Below are 8805 nucleotides of genomic sequence, written 5' to 3' on the forward strand. Positions count from 1 at the left end.
GGTCAATCCTTTTTTTATGAAACTACCCGGGAAATACGGAAATCCCGGGAAACAGAATAACAATTCCCGGGAAATGTTCCCGGGATTGCAAACTCTAGTCCAGATATTAATTCAGAGTTTCTCCAGCAATTCATCTGGATTGTATCGAGCGATTCCTTTGGAGCTCTACTGAGTATTCCTTTATGAATTCATTCAGAGTTCCTCCGGGAATTTCTCCGGAGCCCCCCTTCGAATTTCCGTCGGCTTTTTCTACCGCTTTTCCGGGATTTTTCTCGGAGTTTTCCCAGGAGTTCGCTTGAAGCTCCACCAGATATTCATCAGGAGTTCTTGCTGGAATTCAATCGCAAATGACTCCGCAGTTCCTCCAGAAATTTAACGGAGTTCATCCGGAAGTTCCAAAAGAGTTAATACATAAATCTTTCCCAAAAGTATGTGTAGGCATTCTCCGGGAATTCCTACAGAAATTACTTCAGGAGCTCCTTCAAAAATTTCTCCAAGAATTACTGAGGACTCCCATTCCGAGAGTTCCTCCAAGAATTGCTTAAGTTTTCCTCCAAGTCCACTAATAATTTCTCCGGAGACCCATATAAGTTTCAGGAGTTCTGCGAGGCATTATTTCGGCAATCACTCCGGAAATTCCGCCAGGGGTTATTACAGAAGTTCTTTAAGTGATTTCTGCAAGAATTCTACCTGGGGTTCCTCTGGTGTGCCACCAGAAATTCCTTCAAAGATTTCTTCGCTGTTCCTCCAGAAATTTCTCCGATGTTGCTTAAATAATTCCTCCTGAGTTCCTGCAGCAATTGCATCGCATTTCCTTCAAGGGTTCCTTTAGATTTTACTACAGGATTTTCTTTAAGAGTTTCTCAAAGAATTACTCCGGGAGTTCCTCTAAGAATCCCCCGACAGTTCCTCCAAAAATTCCTTCATAAATTGCTCCATAACTTTTCCGGTTATTTCTTCGGAGCTGTGGTGGAAATACCTTCAGAGCTACTCGGGAAATTCCTTAGGATGTCCTTCATTTTTCGTCCAGAAGGGGTTGTGATAGTTTTCGTTTTCAGGTTGGCCAGTACACTGCAGAATCGAAACTCATTTTGTGGTGTACTTAGATGATTCCGTCTTGTCTAGCGTGCTTCGTGCAATTATCTTCTGGAATTCAATTCATTCAAGGATTACTTGATACCTAAATAAACTATGGAAAATTTTTTGTCTTGAACATGGAAGCCGAATCTGGTAAAACTTTGAAGATAACAAAAAAAATCTTTCAAACTTTAAATATCTCAAAAAAATTTCATTGTACTCCTGGAAATATTTTTGACAAATCGCTGGCTTCTCAACAACCTTACTTTAGTTAGATTTTGTAATAACCTTTTTAAAAGTTGGGGTGATGTTTGGTAGACTGCTAAGATACTTAGTGGATCCAGATTATCTTGGTAGGATTCTAGCATTATCTGTGGGTACAGACATTGGGTGTATGCCAAGAATATCTTTCCATTCATAATAAGATCATTGTAATTTTGCAAAACCCTTGATTTCATTCATTCATTTTTCGGGGGTCCGCGGAATGTTTGTAGAATTTTAAAGGAGGTCGCAGCTTCAAAAAGGTTGGGAACCACTGCTCTAGAATACGGTGGAAAATGTTCCCGGCGGAACGTTCATTCGTGGCGGCATTTAAGCAGAGCGCGTCCAGTGTTCAGACCGCAATTTTCTGGAATAATCAAATTATCACGTATGGCGAAATAGGGAACTTTTATGTCCATAACTGGTACACCTACCCTAGCTAAAACAAAAAAATAGCGTGTATACTCTGCTAATAATGGTCCGATGTATTTTCAGGGTGTCTACTCGTTTACCAAAATTAAATTCCCTGATATTTCCAGGTTTTACAAAAAAAATCCAGGTTCAAGAAATACTATATATTTATATATCCAAGGGCCGATTTCTTCACCCCTCACTTAGGTTAAAATTTAGTATAATCATATGGGTAAACGTGGTTTACGGCTTAAGCGAAGGTGAAGAAACGGCCCTAAAACAAACTAATGACAAATTTAGAAATGTTTTAAATTTAATGACTATTTATAAACTTCTGAACATTATTTAAAGCATGCTGAAGCTATTCCAATATCCAATATTACGCTATGAAGATGCTAAGTTTTATTCAAAAAAAGTGTATTTGTCAATGATGATGTCTTCTATTTCGTTTGCTCTGTGAACTGAACGGAACTCTCAAGTATATCAGTATGCTTCTTCTTGAAAGTATTTCCAGTACAGATTATGTACCATTCATTTCCATTGGTCATTTGAATAACTAAGACAGCTTCATGGGCGCAAAAGTAAAACTTTATTTAGATTTGTGGCAATATTTTACATTAAATACTAAGTTTATCGATGTATTAGCAAGTAAGCAAGTAATATTTAAGTAGACATATACCCATCTAAATTAATACAAATAATCCGTAAAACTTTTGGATCTCGATCCATTTTTTTTTTTCGGATAAGAGAAACACGAATTATCAAGCCCCTGGGTAATCGCGTTCGACTGTATAACATTTAACTGTGGCAATTTAAAAAAAAATGATGATTTGCATTTCCTTCGAAAAAGTTCTAAATTAAACATAAGTGTTACGAAGTTTTGAATTTAAAGTTGTTCAAATTCTAGGAAACTTACCGAAAATCGATTGTTTTGAAATTAAATATTTTCCAATAATTTAAAAAAATGTGCATGAAGCTGGTGGTGACTAAGTTTCTTGAAAATAGGAAATTTAGAAACTTCTTTCCAGAAAAAGAGACTAAAAAGTAATCAAAACGAGACGAAACAGTAATCAAAAAACAAAACGAAGCCTAACAGGAATCAGGATGAAATAGTTTGATCAGACCAGACATTTTTCTGAGAATTACTTAAACTTGTTTTTAAATTTCTCGTGACATTACGACGACATACCAACAAATCTGATATATGCCAGTAAAGGGCAAACATTCTTTGATGTATTATGACGACATTACGATAGGGATTGATGAATATCGTTATTTGAGATTTTCACTCTCCAAGAATTTCCTAAGGAATTCCTCCAAAAAAATTGTTTTGGATATCTCAAAATAGAATCAGGATTTTTTTCAAAAAATATCACCAACAATACTTCCATCAGAAATACCCATATATTATTTCAGATTTTTTTTTAAAAAGCCCTTACTCTTCTAAGATTTTATCCGGTGATTCTCCAATCAGTTTTTCTAGACCATCCTTCAAGACTCCCGTTTAAAACATGTTATAATATTCAACCTAAAACTTCTCCAGATGTCTCCAAGGATTTCTCAGGATTTTCTACAAAATTGTTCTTCAGATTTTTTTTTAGATTTTAACTGCACATTTCTATGAGGATACATTTAGAAACTACTCCAGAGATTGCTCCTAAGATTTCTTCGGAAATTACTCGATTAATTTTAAGAGATTTCTCAAGGAAATTTTCAAAACTTTTTTCTCGAGCATTCTTACAGTAGTTTGTTCAGAAAAATTCGTGAAATATTCCTAAAGCAAATTTAAGGGTACATTATGTTACAGTTACTTTTGTAATTTCTAAGGTCACCATTGATGAAAGAGGATTTTAAGCAAGACTCACTCTAGAAAAACTTTAAGAACTCTTGCTAAATTCTTGCTAAGATAATTGAAAAATATAAAAAAAAATCATATCTCGCAGGATATTGTGGAGGAACTCCTGGAAAAACAGGAAGAAATTAAAAAAAATGTGTAGGAATAAGTATTACTTCAATCGTAGGATCTCATAAAAAAATGCTGGTGTGCAACCTTATTGAACTTCACATTATTCCATGGGGATTTTTTGAGAAATTGATCGAAAAACGTATGCATGAACTTCAAAATTCCTTGGATGAAATTCCTAGAAAAAAATCTAAAGAAACTTAATAATGAAACACAGGTCGAATTTAAGAAATTATTTGTAATGTTCTTAATAGATTCACTCGAATAACCCCTCGAGGAACTTTTGGAGCTATTCTTTGGAATAACCGTAAATGAAATCGCGTTGAAATTCTTGTCGGGTTTTATTGATAGAAATCTGTGGGAAACTTTGGATATCTCTTAGATTAACGTCTGGGAAATTCGGGTGAAAAGTCAAATATCTGGAGGAAGTCCTAGGATAGACTTTGTTCAAAGTAATTCTGGAGGAATTCCGGTAAGCATCCTATGAAAAATTGCTGAAGGAATTGGTAGAGGAATTTCTTGAAGAATTCTTGATAAAATCTCTGGAGCAACCACAAGGGTAATTCCTGAAACTTTTCTCGAAGAATATGAGAAGAAATTTTTCATCTTAATTATCTGCAAGCAAGATAAGGGAAAAAAGACTTCAGAACTATTTTGATTAAAATAGAGACTTCAGAAACCTTTTATCAAAAAAAAAGGCTTTTCAGAGACTTGCATAAAAATTGTATCTAAAAAGAAACCTGCTACCAGCCCTCGATATGTTAATCCTTTACTAAATAAATATAAAGACATTAAAACATCAATCATGTTTTGGTAATCTGATGAATTTTGATACTTGAAAGGATCCTCACTGAACAGCTCATAAAGTGTTTTGAGAGCGATTTTTTTTAATGAAAAAAGTTTTCTGGCAAATTATGTTAGCTCTGGGTTATGACGCAAAAATCCCTTGTCGTAAACATATTCTATCATAAATTACTTCCTCAAAATAATTTCCCTGATTGTGATCGAAATTCCCTGAGAATTCCAGGTTTTTTTCAGATTGAATAAAATTCCATGATAATTCCAGGTTTTCCAGGTTTTTCCAGGTAGTAGACACCCTGATTTTAATCCTCCAATACCCAAATTTTTATTTTCAATTTAAATATAATTTTTAGTCATCTATGAATTTTGGTTTTTGATTTTTATAATTTTTAGTTTTGAACATCCCTTTCCTTTTTCATTTTTCTTGAAGGCTCATCTAGTTACTGATTTTTGGCAATAATATAAATTCAAGTTTTTACGGTACTTTTGAAAATATTAAATTATTAACATTTTTCTGCAAATAATTACATTTTCCATGTAATCAACGGAAAAACAGGTTTGAAATTATTTTAATACCACCAAGCTCTTCTTCAGTGATAGGTTGATAGTAGAAAAATATAAAAAGTACAATTTTTTATATTACACGTTAAATGAACCCCAGGCATTTGTAGGTTATATAAGAATACAATTTTTCAAACAATTTTCAAAAATACAAAAAAGTTTTGAAAGTCATAAAAAACTTTTCTTAAACGCGTGTTATGAGTCAAGGTTTAAGCCAAACATAAAATCATTTTGATTTCCGAGCTACGAAAAAATACACAAAATTCCAAAGTGTACTCCGTCTAAAGCCGGGGTTGGGTATTAGAGGGTTAAATGATAATTCTATAAATTGCTTAAAACTATTATTTTTTTGTTTTTTTTTGTGTCGTGCTTTAAAAGTTGTTTATACTAGCAGAGCATATTTCATGAAAATTCATGACAAGGAGTGAATAGACCAAATATGGTTTTAGTATGACTTTTATGCTATTTACCATATCATTTTTTAACCATGTACTTTGAGAATGCCTTTTTATAATTTATAAGAATTTTTCGAGAAATCATTTTTTCCCTTTCATCCTTGCAGCGAACCCTGGTTTTACATTTGAGAGATACTAGAGATACCATACTAATTTCAAACGTGTTTTAAAAATATTTCCAGGTCCCGAAAAATTGAGATACTTTAGATTCTTGTTTAATTTTTACCGTAAATCCAGAATATGTTAGAATCTAGATGGGGAAGAATGGAGGCTCTTCCATAAATTACCGAGAGCTCAACAATATTTATTTGAAGCTGAAATTTTGTACAGTTCATATCCCATATAGAGTGACTAGACAGAAAATAAATCTGATAGAATTTTCATTACTACACCATTATGTGGTCCATGTATAATTTTAATGTGACTGGTATGCGATTATATTTAGCAATGTGACAAAACAACTTGGTATATGTTTCAAATTTTCTAGAACAATCTCACAGATTTTTTGAAGTTGGTCGAAAGTACAGGTCGAACTCGATTATCCGGAATTTGGTTTTTGATATTCATGTTTTTCAGTTTTTATGCATAAATTTGAGATAATCTGGTATTGCAATACAATATGCATGGTTTTGCAGTTTTGGACGTAGAAAGGGGGCTTAATTTTTTTGTGTGTAGCTTTCTCTACCCCCTAATGTTCCTAGAAATAATTTCTGGCTACGCCACTGCATCATATAAATAAAACGATAAAAAATAATATTCAAGTTCTTTTATCGTAGATTTTTATATTTCTTCTAGTGCTCCGGATAATCGGGCCCGACCTGTGTTAACTCGAATTCGTCAAAAATTAGCCAAGTGGTTAGAATCTGCTACTACAAAGCAAAGCCATGCTGAAGGGTTCGATTCCCGGTCGGTCCAGGATCTTTTCGTAATGGAAAATTTCTTAATTTCCCTGGGCATAGGGTATCAATGCGAAAATGGCAACTTTGGCAAACAAACCACTTAGTTAATAACTGTGGAAGTGCTCAATGAACACTAAGCTGAGAGGCAGGCTTTGTCCCTGTGAGGACGTAATGCCAAATAGAAGAAGAAGAATCTAGATACCCCTAAACAAGCCAATTCCTCCAAGAGTTTTTGGAGATGTTTTTGGGGAAAACGTTGAAGAAATTGTAACATGTCTAAATTGAATTCCATCGTCTAATGTTCTTCCCAGAAATCCAACGCATTTCCTCCAAGGATTCCTATTATTCCTCCAGGAATTTCTTTGGGAGTTCGTCATGGAATTCCTCCAGGAGTTTATACGGAGGTTTCACCAAAAATGTATTCAATGGTACTGCCGGCAGTTCCCCAAAGAATTGATGGGATGTTCATCCAACAATTTTTCGGGAGTTCCTGAAAAAAATTCAATTCGTTAGAATTTTGTCGGAAATTGCAGGAATTTCTTAAAATGTTTTACCGAAAATTTCTCTTGTTCTATTAGAAACATACCGAAAAAAATCCGGAGGAGTTCCTGGAAAAAATACTTAGATGTTCTTGGAATTTCTGCTTTACTCCGGAATTTTTGGAGGTAATTTTTCGAAATTTTTGAAGGAAGGAGATATTCTTAAATGGACAGGAACTCCACAGATATTTTAAGAAATCCGTGTAACTCCCGATGAAATTCCTGGCGGAACTGCAATGAAGCTCCTGGAAGAACTCCGGTGGAATCACTAAATGAATTTTGGTGGACTTACCAGAAGTACTTCGGAGGAATGCCTGAAATTTTCTGGATTCCTGGAGCAACTCCGCAGGTTTACCTGTAGTAAACTATCGGAGGGAATACACGGAACATATGAAGCACCATCCGGCTGATTTCTTTCTTTTCCTCCGCAACTGCAGATAGTTAGATCTCATGGCCGTCGTCAGCACCGGATACTTTCCCAGGGGAATCGTCTCCGAAGCACAAGGAGAACCGCCAAGTCCGAAAAAACAGCTGATCAAACACCGGGGTCCAATCAGAACCGCGCTGGACTGCCGGATGTTGTCGTAGGCCGCTCCGGAAAACTGTTTAAACACATAGACGTGCTTTTTGGTGAGCTGATCCAGTAGAAGCATATATTTAGCATTATTTATACTGTGATCCTATGCCAAAGAATAAGTCACTTGCATTACTTCCGAGGCATCTTTGACCTGTTTGCCGTCTTTCAGAAAGAAACACAATTTCACCAGTTTTTAGCACAATTTCCGTATAAAACTTCGAACACCAAACGGTTTGTCTCCCGACCAGGTTTTTTTTCGATTTCAGTACGACTGCAAACTTGAAATATAAACATGCATAACATGCGATTAGGGCGAATTAGTTTTCATCTTCACCTACAACAAAACAACAATTCGGGTTTATACGGAACTGTTTTCGAAAAATATGTTGTGATTAGATTTGATTTGATAGGTATCAAATTACACAGTGATTAATCTCTGTAAAATATGAATGGTGTACAAGGCACCAAATTTTTAAGTTCAATGTTTACGAACTGGGCTTCGCCCTAATCGCAAATTATGGTAGCTTATCATGATTGACGTTTCTGTTAATGAACACATCTGAATGTGAGGTTCACTGTGTCGCTCGCATAGAAATGAACTTCTCACCTCATTCGAATCGACTCTCGGAATCGCAACAGAAAGTTCATTCGAGAGCGAAGTGATATTCTCGACTCCTCTCACCCCAGTCGTGGAATAAGCACAACAAGTAAAGATAATACGAGGCGGTACATTTGTGCTTATTCTGCGCGGCGTTTGAGTCGAGACGACTCGCTCTCACTGCGAGTGACGTGAGACGACTAATGTTAATCAAATGGGAGCGAGTCGACAATTGTCACCTCATTCGACTCGTGTCACCTCACACGCCGCGCAGAATAGGCACGATTGTTTTCTATGTCGATTCGGAATGCTGTGATCATTTTATGGGTTGCATGCATGACCTGATTCGCTACTCACCACATAGTAACGCACATGCGCTAGTGTCTATTGCGTAGTATGCATCTGAAACGTAATGCGCTCAAGTAAAATTTCTCTTTTTACCAAAGTTATTTTGACAGCCGATCCAGTGTGAGCAAAGTGTGACTTTTATTACTTGCGGAATAATTGAGCGGTACATTTTTCTGTACGGAAAAGTGACAGCTCTATTTGATTTGTACACCGACGTTATGAAATCAGCTCTACTTCTCAGCAGCGTAGGGTGATCAAAGTATTTTGGACAGACCGTTACGCGTATATAATTTGGCCATTTACGGAAAAATCAAA

The sequence above is a fragment of the Aedes aegypti genome, chromosome 2 (assembly GCF_002204515.2).
Source record: "Aedes aegypti strain LVP_AGWG chromosome 2, AaegL5.0 Primary Assembly, whole genome shotgun sequence".
Taxonomy (NCBI): Eukaryota; Metazoa; Arthropoda; class Insecta; order Diptera; family Culicidae; genus Aedes; species Aedes aegypti.